Below are 13,576 nucleotides of genomic sequence, written 5' to 3' on the forward strand. Positions count from 1 at the left end.
CTGTCAATATTTACACTGACTCACATTATACATTTGGTGTCACCCATTGCACACCACACTCTGGTTGCAGCACTCTTAAACACAATCCTGTTGCCTAAACAAATATGAGTAATAAAATGTGATGCTCATACTAACAAAACAGATCCCATTTCTACAGGAAATTCAGCAGCAGAAGTTCCACAGGAACTCAACCCACAGTCTGACCCGTCAACCATGCAGTCATTGGCAAGCATATCTGAAAAAACTCTATGGAGAAAATCAGATGCAACACACCAAAATGGGGTATGGCTTGGCCCAGATGATAAACCTTGCTTACCTAAGGCTTATTTCCATTTGTATGCAAAATTAGCTCATGGTAAAGATCATGCTTGCAATGGGGGATGTGTGCATATGTCAACACTCACTGGTACACCAGGGGTTTTTCAACATATGCAGCTGAATACTGTAGAAAATGTTTAATCTGTGCCACAAACAATCCCTCTGGTGCCATTAAAATGCCATTGCAAGGTCACCCCCCACCTGATGGGCCTTTTGAACATTGGATGATTGACTTCATTGAATTGTCACCATGCCAAAACAAAAGATATTGCTTGACCATGGTTTGCATGTTTAGCAAGTGGGTAGAGGTTTTTTCTTCTTCCAAACAGGATGCATCCACAGTGGTACAAGACCTAACAAAAGACATCATTGTTCGCTGGGGTATTCCAAAAAAGATCACTAGCGACAATGGTCCTGGGTTTGTCAACAAAGTGTTGAAGGATTTGTCAAATTATTTTGGATTTGAATTCAAATATCATTGTTCTTATCACCCTCAGAATGCAGGTGCAATAGAGCGACAAAATGGCATCGTCAAGACAAAATTAACAAAAGGCTGTGAAGAAACAGGTTTGACATGTGTTGAAGCATTACCATTGGTACTGTTCTATATGCGTACAAGAGTAAGAACAACACATGGGTTAAGACCATTTGAGATCATATTTGGAAAACCTCCTAGTATAGAGCTTAATCCCATCAAACAAAGTCTGATGACTGGGCGTCATGAAGATATGATGCTGGATTATTGTGCAAAACTTTCTGCCTCTTTCTAAATCCTTTGTCCCCAGGTGAAAGCAGCCCTGTCCAGGCGACATCTGGTGCCCAAAGATGGAAAAATATGGTGACACCAGCCCCTGGGGCTGGTTTGATGTCGTGTTTGGAAAATGGAAGGCTTTCATCCTGTCACTTTTCGCAGTTGTTGTTCTAGGAATTACTGCCCTAACCCTGTGTGGGTGTTGCCTTATTCCGTGTGCACGTGGACTAATAATGCGTGCAATTGACCATTTCATCTAACGCCAAATGACTATACAAAGTATGCCTTTACTTAGAAATAGTGATTCCCCTGAGTCCTTTCACATCCCCAACTGGGAACCTGCATATAATGAAATTGATATCATTGAGTTAAATTGATTTGGCCACAATCTGGGAACATAATGATGGAATGTTTTGAAAATTTTTGTGAATTAACATTTCTGATGAACTGTCCCTACTGTTGCTCAGCCTTAATAAATCATAAATTATCATAAAATGATAAAAGGGGGGATGTGTGCGGGAAATTTCAAAATCTAGGTAACACTGTTTCACTGTTTTCACACTTCTGGCAGACCCAGTATCAAACCTGCTTACACCAGTGCTTCCTCACCTTTTGCTCCCCAGCAAGACATCCTGTCTCTGGCGACACAAAGAAGTATGTTAGGTAGATATCAACTATAAGTCTACCTACACCTGAACATTTACTTCCCAGAAGGGAGCCCACGGGAACCAGCAGAAATGATCAATTTCAAGAACTTAAAAGACAATGAAGACAAAAGGACAAAGTAACATGAACTTGTTAATTAAGACTCCTCTTAAACTGAAGGAAAGTCTGTCAAATTTTAGAACCAAATGTGGGCCGTGAGTTAAAAAGTTTGCCCACCCCTGCTTTAGGGAGTTACTTGGGCATCCTGAAAGAAAGAAATTACAGTAGTCCAACCTAGAAGTAACAAATGCGTGGGCTAGTTTTTCGGCATAACTTTGAGACAGGATGCTCCTAATTTTGGTAATGTTCCGTAGGTCGAAGAAGGCTGTTCTAGAGATTTGATTTATATGTGAGGTAAAGATAGATTTTTGGGCCCAAATACTTCAGAAGTACTTCAAAAACTTCAGTTTTGTCTGAGATTGGAAGTAAGAAATTATGGGACATCCAGGCCTTTATGTCTTGTAGACATGCTTGAAGCTGGATTAAGTGATTTTTTTTCATCTGGTTCCATAGATAAATATAGCTGGGTATCATCAGCATAGTAATGGAAGTTTATGGAGAGTTTTCTAATAATGTTGCCTAAAGGAGACACATATGAAGTAAAAAGTATTGGTCCTAACACAGAGCATTGTGGAACTCCATAGCTAACCTTTGCGTGCATGGAGGATTCATTATTAACAGGAACAATTTGAATTCCATCAGATAGATAAGACTTAAACCAACCTAATGCAGTAATGCTAATATGTTTTATAAGCAGTATTTTAATTAAGGCTTAAGGAATAACAGCAACTGGTTTAATAAAGCAATTGATGTGTTGCTTGTGACTCGTTTTCATAAAAAAATGGACAAAGTTGTTAATTGTGAAAAGTGTAAAGAAATGTAACGCAACAATATTAAAAATGTAGTGGAATAAAAAGTAGATATTTGCTCTTAGATGTAGTAGAGTAAAAGTCAAAGTAACCCTAATTAAATGTGCATAAGCAAAGTAAAGATACGTAAAAAATGTACTTAAGTTACTTAAGCCTTCATCAAATCCACAAAAAGGTCCAATAGGAGCAGGTCCAGGACAGACAAGTAAGAAAAGGACAGCAATCAACATTGTACATTTCAAACCCACTAAGACACTGAGGCAAAACTGGTTGGCTTCAAACATAAATCACCCTGACATAACCACAGCAATGTAGTATATGAAATTCAATGCAGCAAAGAATGCATAGATTTGTACATTGGAGAAACCACCACACCAGACTCAGCCGTTCTTTTGCTCTAAAAGACAAGTGTCACTCCATTGAAGACAGCAATGTCTGCATTCTTAACAGAGAGGACTATTACAGTGAACGCGTTGTAAAGCAAGAGATTTATGCCAGACTGGCCAGAGGAGGTGGCTTACAACATCACTTATTCAACACTTACAGTGTTGTTCCTTTCTCACTTCTCCACTGTTGTTCACAGAACCAAAGCTTGTGTCTCCAACAACACAAAAGAAATACGGGGCAGGACAATAATCCATCATACTGACCATTGAAAAGTCAATGACTTAATGAATATAGAGGCAGGCCTCCGTAGTCAGTTGATCAGAACTGACAATGCATTCTGGATGGAAGATGAAATGTTTTTGTAAAAATAAAAAACAAAAAAAAAGGAAACCTCCAAAGGGGGGGTTAATACTTTCTATAGACTTCCTTATTCCAAGTAAGTAATAAGGAAGTGTGAACTGCTCTAATTTTCCCCCCTGCAAAAGATATGTCCTAAATCACACCCAGTGAGCTTGAAGACCTTAATTAACACTCAGGTTTTTCCTCATGTCATCCTTTGCTGCACGTTTCATCTGGTTTTTCCTGGTAAACTACACACGTGCTGAACCTACAGCACAATTATAGGTGAAAGTCGGTGAGTGAAAAAGACACGAGACAGTAGGGAAGCACCTGCCCTTCTCTAGAACTTAATGACAATTACAGTAGATATGCATGAAAACCACAAATATCACTAAAATTTGTTGTACTGTTTAAATACATCATTCCTGTTAATCATGTAGATCTGCAAAAGCACATGCTAACATTCCAACATTATTTGTTCTTTCGTTAAGGCTGCTCCACACTGATGACATATCCATGCAGCCATCAAAAACTGTTGGCTTGGTCTGTGACGAGGTCTTAACCGATCCCTGACTCATACCATTGAACCTATTCTGTTCTTGTTTATTTAATTTGCCATAATGCTTCTCTGTGTCAGCCCTGTGAAAGAATGGGTAAATGGTCTGAAGTTATATAGCGCTTTTCCAGCTTATTGGTATCCAGAGAACTTTACACTGCTTCTCATTCACCCAGTCGCACTCACAATAACACACCGATGGGGTAACTGCTATGCAGCTGGCCTCCACTCACCGTGAGCAACTAAGTTGGGCTTCAGTGTCTTGTTCAAGGACACTTAGACCTGTAACAGGTGAAGCAGGGGATCCAACAACACGCTTCCACCCTTTCCATGCAAAGTGGTTAAGATAACAGATGCATAGATGTTGGGAATATGACATTTTTGTATTAAGTTTAAATTTATATTACGGAGCATTACGGTCTCCTTATTCATCTCTCTATATGAATCTGTCCATAAATGTTTCTTCAGTGGAAAATGTTATTTACATGCTTAAGTCACTTTCCCACCTCATCCATCATTTTTGAACAATTTCTGTTTCTCTCCAACCGTTGTTTATACTAATATTAACTAAAAATGTGCCTAAAAACAGGTGGATGGAAACTGGTCTGTCATTTCTCAAAGGAAACTGTGATTTAAAAGCCAAAGGATCCTGGTATGAGATGACTTCCCTGTTTCCATCCACGTGTATTTCCTTTAGACATTCCAGAATGAACCCCACCCAGTGCTACACCCTTTCAGCTGCGCCAATATTAAGGCCAGACATTCTGTCAAATAAACCATCAGTTGCAGTAGAGAGACAGTATCTGCTTCTTTCACCTTTGTCTGTTTAAATAGAATAAAATCTGGTCAGTGAGTGTGTTTTCTTAAAGTACTGAAAAGTAATTAAAATGCAATGTCAGACATTTCTAAGTGTTTGGAGACAGAAAGTATCTGAAATCTATGCAACACAGTGAAGTCTTTAGATTACGAAGAACTGTTTCTATACTGACACTATACAAAAAAAAGAAAAATACATGAAACCAGTCAAATTTAGCAATTGTTAAATGTAAGACATGTTAAACTAAATATAACTGGTTTTATGTATTTTTTTAAATTTGTTTTTGTGATTTGTTTTTGTTTGTCTGTAGCACAGCTCCCACTACTACAACCACTACAACTACTACAACCACAACAACTACCAAACCCACAACTGCTAAACCCATTGGTGAGTTCTGTAAAGGAAAGTGTGATGCAGACTACAAAAACCCAAAGAATTGCTATACTTTTTACACCTGTTCCAATGGGCTGACCTACCTCAGAGACAGAGAATTCCACTACTACAACTGACTCCTACTATAACTATGGCCCCTTCTACCACAAAGAGAATTCCCAAAACCTAAGCAGAAAACCAACTTCTTTAACCAAGACTCTTGTTAAATCTTCATCCATTATTTACTTAACCGTAGCATCATTGCATACATTTTTGAAATCACTGGTGGTGGACCTACTGTATTCGTATTCTCTAATCCATAGGTTTCTCTTAACATTGGCTTAACATAGCCATTGTATCTTGCACATACATATGGTCATTGTAGGCCTTTCTTTAATCAACACTAATGCTAATTTTTATAAAATGGAAATTTTAATAAATTAATGTTGAGATAATAAAGTAAATAATAATAAAATGATGACCAAAATAGCACACGGTTTTCATTTCGTTAATTTGTGTTCATAGTTGCTTATTCTTATGGTGGAATGCTGCCTCCCCAGGCAGCTGTGGCCTTCCTGTGTGGAGTTTGCTTGCGTTGGTTTCCTCCCACAGTCCAAACACATGCATGTTAGGTTAATTTATCTGAATGTGAGTATGAAAGGTTGTTCATCTGTGTCAGCACCACACAAAAGACACAAAGCAAAACTCATAACCTTAGTGATCCCATGATGATGGAACGAGCTACTAAACTATTCTGAAAACAGAACTCTTCTGGACCTTACCTGTGCACTTAAATCTTAATCTGAATCTTAATCTGATCTCTGAGGGATGTGCAGAGTATCCAGAAAGTAAACTTCTTCCACATTTTGTGATGTTATAGCCCTATTTCAAAATGAAATAAATGTATTATTTTCCTTAAAGTTAAATATGCACAGAAGCCACTGTAGCTCTAAAAAACTTCACCAAGCAGTAGAGGACATGTCGTGACCAGTCGTAAAAGTACAAATAAACAAACAAAAATTTTAATTTCTAGGAAATTTCTACGTTTCTACTTAAGTAAGGAACCTTGGAGTTATTTTTGATCAGGATCTATCCTTTAACTCACATATAAAACAAATCTCTAGAACAGCCTTCTTCCACCTACGGAACATTGCCAAAATTAGGAGCATCCTGTCTCAAAGTGATGCCGAAAAACTGGTCCATGCATTTGTTACCTCTAGGTTGGACTACTGTAATTCCCTACTTTCAGGATGCCCCAGTAACTCCCTAAAGAGCCTGCAATGAATCCAAAATGCTGCAGCAAGAGTGCTGACAGGAACTAGCAAGAGAGATCATATTTCACCTTCACTAGCTTCTCTCCATTGGCTTCCCATTAAATGTAGAATAGAATTTAAAACCCTGCTTCTTACCTATAAAGCTCTGAATGGTCAGGCTCCATCATATTTAGAAGTCCTCATAGCACAATATCATCCCAGTAGACCACTTCACTCTCAGAATGCAGGCCTACTTGGGGTTCCCAGAATTTCCAAAAGTAGAATAGGAGGTAGAGCCTTTAGCTATCAAGCTCCTCTCTTGTGGAACCAGCTCCCAGTTCAGATTCGGGAAGCAGACACCCTCTCTACTTTTAAGTCTAGGCTTAAAACCTTCCTCTCCGATAAAGCATATACTTAGTTATAGGTATGCTGCTATAGGCTTAGACTGCTGGGGGACCCACCCCCCAATGCACTGAGCTCCTTTCCTCCTCTTGACCATCTCTCCTCTCCTCTCATCCAGCAATTGTCACCACTGTATATCATTAACTCTGTGTGTTCTCTCCCGTAGTTGTCTTTGTCCTCCTCTGTCCCCCTCTCTCTGTCCCTTTCTGCAGGTGTCCCCCGGCTTTGAAGCTGTGTGTCTTCCAGCGTGAAGCTACTGGTCCTACCAATCTGCCCGATGTTTTGTTGTTGCTTTGTGTTGCTCTGTTCTTTTCTCTCTCCCCTTTCCACTCACCCCAACCGGTCGAGGCAGATGGCCGTCCACCCTGAGCCTGGTTCTGCTGGAGGTTTCTTCCGTTAAAGGGAGTTTTTCCTCTCCACTGTTGCCTATGGCTTGCTCCAGGGGGAATTGTTGGGTTCTCTTTATATATCTTTATAATCTTGACTTTATTCTGTAAAGTGCCCTGAGATGACTTTGTTGTGAATTGGCGCTATATAAATAAAGTTGAATTGAATTGAATTTAAAAGTAAGTTAGCTGATTAATATTTTTGCATCATTTATATTTTACTTCAAATATTAGGTAAAAGTACGTGACTTTTTTTTTGTCTCTCTGTCTCTTTCTGTGGACCAGGGCTGCTTTATGCCTTTTTATTTTGGTGGTGGTAGGGGGGGTTAACACGTTTTTAAAATTTTTATATTTAACTTTTCATTTATTTGTTTAACCAGGTGAGGTTAAGGCTCTAGCAAAGTGCCTGTTAAAATGTTCTGCCATTTTATGTTTGTCTGTAACAACAACGCCATCTGATTCAATTACACAGGGCAGTTGGGGAAGGAAAAGTTTTGTTTTCCATTATTTTATTAGTGCTCCAGAGTTTTTGGGGGTCAGAGCCATTGCCAATGAGTTGTTGTTTAAAAAAGCTCTTTATTGCGTATCTGATTGAGCACATTTATTTCTTATTGTCCTGCATGATTGCCAGTCTTTAGTGGTCTAAGCTTCATGACAAAGACGGCATTTCTGTCTAATAACAGGTCGGGATGAAAAACCAGGGACTGACACGGTTTCTTACTCTGATTTTTTGGAAGGGAGAATGTTCGTTCATGACCAAAATGAAACAAAGTTTTAAAATGTGTCCACGCGTCTTCCACTTCAGGAATAAGAGCAAATCTTTTCCAATCAATTTTTGCTAGATCATATAAGAAATGCATTTTCCTTAAAGTTTTTTAGAAAACGCTTGACAACAATCAAAGGGGAATTTTTTTAGATAGTATTCAATTCAAATTTTGTTTATATAGCGCCAATTCATAAGAAAGTCATCTCAAGGCACTTGACAGAATAAAGTCAAGACTATAAAGATGTATAGATTGAACAATTCCCCCTTAAGCAAGGCCTAGGCAACAGTGAAAAAAAAAAGTCCTCTAACGGGAAAAACTCCCTTTAATGGAAGAAACCTTCAGCAGAACAAGCGTCAGGGTGGGTGGCCATCTGTTTTGACTGGTTGGTGAGTGAAGAGAGAAAAGATAAGACCAACTGTCATGTTATGTTTTTGTAAGTGGAGACTTTAGTGACACCCTGTGGCCACATTTTGTTACTTCATGCTGATTACGTCGTGAGACACTGAGGGCAGAAGCTTGCAAGCATGATGTCGAAGTACACGTTACGTTCAGCCTTTTAACCTGTGTGAAGTGTATTCGGGTGTAGCTCTCTCATTTTTCCTACCTGTTTGGTGCCTTGGAGAGGTTATGCTTGTAAGAAATCTTGTTGGTTGTATTAAGTAACCTTTGTTTGTTATGTTTCAATGTAGGCAGCCGACAAGTGCTACTTAGCCGATAAGCTAACCTTACTTTGTTGTACTTAAGTCTATGTTGTACTTAATGCTCATATATAGCATAACTATGTTCAGAAGGTTATGCATTATGTATGTCATGTTTTCCTTTTATTCTTGTTTCAGTTTCACACGATAAACAGTACTGGATGGTGACAACTCAAAACCACAGTAAAGCAGAGTGACTTTATCTGAGACCGACTGAGTTTCGTTATTCTAGTACTGGGTGTTTAGCTATCTGTTGAGACGTGCACTAAGGAACGTCAGCGTCAGAGAACAGAATAGTGAAAAAGCATCATTCCAGCGGGCGAAACACGACGAACCTCACGGAGGAATACAGGACAACGCGCCAGCCTTCACACATCGTCTCTTCCCCAACTTCGTTACTGCTGTCAAGCACGACAAAAACAAGATGGAAGAGAAAGCAGAAGAGCACTGCACACGTGCACCCAGTTCTCACAGCCACCTGGAAACCAGGTCAGTTGCGTCCATGTCATCAGCAAGTTCAGGAAAATCCTCAGCAAGTGTAGCTGCAGCTAAAGCACGTGCTAAGGTAGAAGCTGTGCGAGCACGCACTACGTTTGTTAAAAGAGAAGCAGAAGTACTACTAGAAAAAGCCAAATTAGAAGCAGAGCTTTACTTACTACAGCATGAAAAGGAATACGCCGCAGCTGCAGCAGAAGGTGAAATACTGGAGTCTGTAGCAGCAGAGCTAAGTCCAGGTGAAAACCATGGAGTTATTAATATCACAGACATACCTCAGGAGTCCAACAAAAAACGAACAAGCAATTATGTAGACTGCCTCTCAAGCTCACAGGACAATGAAGCTCATCTTTCCAGAGTCAGACTAGCCCCTCTCCTTCGATATCCATCAAGTACGGCTGCACAGACAGGCACTGAGCCACACACCTCCTTTGCCTATAAGCCCACTCAATGCCCAACTCCTCCTCGCAACGAAGAGTGTTCATCACACTTCTCCCCTGCTAAGTCAGTACATCAGCCGTGCTCTACAGATCACGCAGGCATGAGTGACATTGCCAGATACTTAGTTCGCCGTGAGCTTATTAATTCTGGGCTTTGCAAATTCGATGATCGACCCGAAAATAACGGAGCATGGAAGTCCTCATTCATTAGCGCTATACAATATTTAAGACAAACAGCCAGCGAAGAACTCGACCTAATGGTTAAGTGGTTAGGTTCCCAGTCTTCCGAACACATCAAAAGACTGAGAGCTTTCCATCTTGCTGATCCAGCAGCCGGACTGAAAATGGCATGGATGCGTCTAGAAGAGTGTTATGGCTCTCCAGAGATAATAGAGAAAGGTCTCTTTGACAAGTTGGACAAATTCCCTAAATTTAATGGCAAAGAACCTCTAAAGCTGAGAGAACTTGGCGACCTGCTTAAAGAACTAGAGTTTGCAAAGCTGAATGGTTACCTACCTGGGCTCTCCTACCTAGATACGGCAAGGGGTGTGTCACCCATCGTCAGTAAACTTCCCCACAACCTCCAGGAAAAATGGATGTCTGTAGGCTCCCAATATAAACTCCAACACCAGGTATCTTTTCCTCCATTCACATTCTTTACTGACTTTGTGTGTTTTGAAGCGTATACACGTAATGACCCCAGCTTTAATTTGAACTTAACAATGGATAATTTTGTGAAGGCAGAGAACCAACAAAAACGATTTGGCACATCTAAAAGCTTCGTCTCTGCACACAAAACAAAGGTATCTTACACACACAATAACACAGAGAAGCCAGATGTTGATAGGCAGTGTCCTATTCATAAAAAGCCTCATCCACAGAGACGCTGCAGGGAGTTTCGGGCAAAAACTATAGCAGAACGAAAAACATTCTTAAGGGAGAATAAAATATGCTTCAGATGTTGCTCTTCTAGCACACATCTAGCGAAGGAATGTAAAACAGCTGTACAGTGCTTTGAATGTAATAGTGACACACACGTCTCAGCTATCCACCCTGGACCACCGCCATGGACTGTGAAAACTTCTGACACAGAGCATGGCGGGGAGGAAGAGGAATCAACCTTACCTGCAGTAGACTCTAAATGCACAGACATCTGTGGGAACTCCCTAAGTGGCCGTTCTTTCTCCAAGATCTGCCTCATTCAGGTCTATAAAAATAGCCAACCAAACAAGGTCTTTACAGTCTATGCTATACTAGATGATCAGAGCAATCAGTCACTTGCTCGATCAGAGTTCTTCGACCTCTTTCGTTTGAACGGCACAGATTCTCCATATACACTTCGCACATGTGCAGGAGTCACAGATATGTCGGGAAGGAGAGCCACCGGCTTCACTGCACGCTCTCTTGACGGGAGTTGTAGCGTGGCACTACCCACATTGATCGAATGTAGCTACATGCCTGATGACAGGTCAGAGATACCGACTCCTGAGGCTGTAAAACACCATGCACATCTCAAATCTATCGCTCACCTCATTCCGCCTCTCGATCCAGAAGCACAAATTCTTCTCCTTATCGGGCGTTACATTCTTGAAGTTCACAAAGTGAGAGAACAGCGCAATGGGCCCCTGAACACTCCATACGCACAAAGACTGGATCTTGGCTGGGTCGTCGTGGGAGAAGTCTGTCTAGGCTCTGTGCACAAACCCTCAAATGTGACCACCAGCATTTTACATAATGGTCGCCCATCATGCTTAACCCCATGTCAGAACTACATCAACCTGAAAGAATCATTAAAGATAGAAAACACAACAAAGGCCCTCAGGCATCTTCAGTCTGCTTCAAGCACTCACCTTTCTCACAGTCATGACACTGACAGGGAATGTCCATCAGATAGCACAGTGTTTGACATAAGAGAAGATGACAAGATAGCTCCTTCCATCGAAGACAGACAGTTCATCCAGCTTATGGACAGAGAAATGTTTATGGACGATACGAACAGCTGGGTAGCCCCACTACCTTTTCGCTCAACAAGACCACATCTGCCTAATAACAAAGAACAAGCTCTACACCGTCTGACTTCTCTTCGGCGCACACTTGACAAGAAGCCAGAGATGAAAGAGCACTTTGTTACCTTCATGCAGAAAATCTTCGAACGAGGTCACGCAGAACTGGCTCCACCCCTCCAAGACGGAGAGGAGTTTTGGTATTTACCAGTATTTGGTGTGTACCACCCACGTAAACCCGGTCAGATCAGAGTCGTATTTGACTCCAGTGCACAATATCAAAGTATATCTCTGAACGATGTGTTGCTTAAAGGCCCAGATCTAAACAACAGCCTGTTGGGTGTCCTGCTACGCTTTAGGAAAGAACCAGTAGCAATCACAGCAGATATAGAACAGATGTTTCACAGTTTCATCGTAAGGAAGGATCATAGAAACTTCCTCAGATTCTTGTGGTTCAGAGACAACGATACAGCCGGGGACATCGTGGAGTATAGGATGAAAGTACATGTGTTTGGAAACAGCCCCTCACCTGCTATTGCTATGTATGGCTTACGCCGTGCTGCTCTACACGGAGGACAGGAGTTCGGCTCAGATGCAAGACACTTTGTGGACAGGGACTTCTATGTAGATGATGGATTGAAATCTCAACCTTCTGTCGATAAAGCTATTCACCTCCTCAAGGCCACACAAGAGATGCTCGCCATCTCCAACCTGAGACTTCATAAAATAGCATCGAATAGCCCATTAGTCATGCAAGCTTTCCCCTCAGCCGATTATGCAAAAGACCTGAAAGACCTTGACCTAGAGAAAGATGCTCCACCTGTGCAGCACAGTCTTGGATTAAGTTGGAACCTCCTTAATGACACTTTCATATTTTGTGTCTTTGATCGAGACAAACCATTTACCCGCAGAGGTGTCTTAGCAACTGTCAACAGCGTGTTCGACCCTCTTGGTCTCATAGCCCCAGTTACTGTAAAAGGGAAACGTTTGCTTAGAGAGCTCACCAGAACAACAAACGACTGGGACACTCCACTTCCCCCTGACAAAGAAGCTGACTGGAACATCTGGAGAGATTCATTGCTGGATCTCAAAGACTTGAAGATTCCACGAGCATACACCACTGTATCTTTGACAAACTCTGTGAGAAAAGAGATGCATGTCTTTGCTGACGCCTCTACAGAAGCAATAGCAGCTGTAGCTTATCTAGAGGTTACAGATGACAAAGGTATGTGTCACGTAGGCTTCATCATGGGAAAAGCAAGATTAGCTCCCCAGTCAAACCACACCATCCCTCGGCTCGAACTGTGTGCTGCCGTCCTTGCAGTTGAAGTAGCAGAGCAGATCGCACAAGAGCTAGATTCTGAGCTAGACAGCTTAGACTTCTATACAGACAGCAAAGTAGTGTTAGGGTATATTTGCAACGAGACCCGAAGGTTTTATGTGTATGTCAGTAACAGGGTCCAAAGAATTAGGAAGTTCTCTCGTCCTGAGCAGTGGCGTTATGTTCCCACCTCACTGAACCCAGCAGATGTAGCTACGAGGTCAGTGCCAGCAATTTGTCTTACCGAAACAAGCTGGCTCACTGGACCAGCATTTCTACGAGATTCTGTGTCCTACAGTGCTGCAGAGGAAGCGCCCTTTGACCTTGTCTGCCCAGAATCTGATGCAGAGGTACGAACTTACATTACTGCCCATACAAACACGACCACAACTCTTGGCTCTCATCGGTTCAAAAGGTTCTCATCTTGGGGAACACTTGTTAAAGCAACAGCCTCGCTCATCCACATTGTTCAATCTTTCAAAAAGAAAGAAAGCTGTAATGGTTGGCATCACTGTACAAAACCTAATACTCCAGAGACGCTAGTACAAGCCAGATCGGCTATTATTAGATGTGTACAGGAAGAAGCTTACAGAACAGAATTTGCGTGTCTACAGAAAGGACAAAGTCTTCCAAAAAGCAGTACGCTCAGGAAGTTGAATCCTGTACTTGTAGATGGCCTTCTAAGCATTGGAGGACG

The sequence above is a fragment of the Channa argus genome, chromosome 10, assembly GCF_033026475.1.
Source record: "Channa argus isolate prfri chromosome 10, Channa argus male v1.0, whole genome shotgun sequence".
Taxonomy (NCBI): Eukaryota; Metazoa; Chordata; class Actinopteri; order Anabantiformes; family Channidae; genus Channa; species Channa argus.